This window comes from Chrysochloris asiatica, unplaced genomic scaffold (assembly GCF_000296735.1).
Source record: "Chrysochloris asiatica unplaced genomic scaffold, ChrAsi1.0 scaffold00289, whole genome shotgun sequence".
In the NCBI taxonomy this organism is placed as follows: domain Eukaryota; kingdom Metazoa; phylum Chordata; class Mammalia; order Afrosoricida; family Chrysochloridae; genus Chrysochloris; species Chrysochloris asiatica.
This window is the reverse complement of record NW_006408807.1, coordinates 3,501,431-3,501,964: the sequence shown is the minus strand read 5'-3', so window position 1 is coordinate 3,501,964 and position 534 is coordinate 3,501,431. Positions and strand designations below refer to the sequence as shown.

Genomic DNA, 534 nt, shown 5'->3' with positions numbered 1-534 from the left:
TAGACAGCTCTCCTGTATATGTGTCATGTAGCTAGCTCCCTGTATACAGACATGTTGGAATTATCTGCCTTGTAGCTAGCACTCTGTAAATGAACATCTTTCACTAATGTGCCTTGTAGCTCTGTGTGTGGACATGTTAGATATGTGCAATGTAGCTAGCTCTCTGTGTATTGACATGTATTTATATGCAATGTAGCTAGCTCTCTGTATATGGACATGTTGGATTTATCTGCCATTTACCTAGCACTCTGTATATGGACATTTTTGACTTATCTGCTGTGTAGGTAGCTCTCTGTATATGGACATGTGGACTTATTTGCCATATAGCTAGCTCTCTGTATAGATGGACATGTCGGACCTATGTGCCATGTACCTGGCTCTCTCTATATGGACATATTGGACTTATATACCATGTAGCTAGCACTGTGGATTTGGATGTGTTAGACTTATCTTCCATGTAGCTAGCTCCCAGTATATGAACATGTTTGACTAATGTGCCTTGTAGCTACCTCTCTGTATATGGATGTGTTGGAC

The 534-nt window shown here is 40.6% G+C and overlaps 1 pseudogene; it reads left to right on the top strand.

The window, feature by feature from the left end:
- LOC102814006 overlaps nt 1-196 on the top strand; it is a 5,888-nt pseudogene extending 5,692 nt beyond the window's left edge.
- Nucleotides 197-534: the final 338 nt, after the last annotated feature.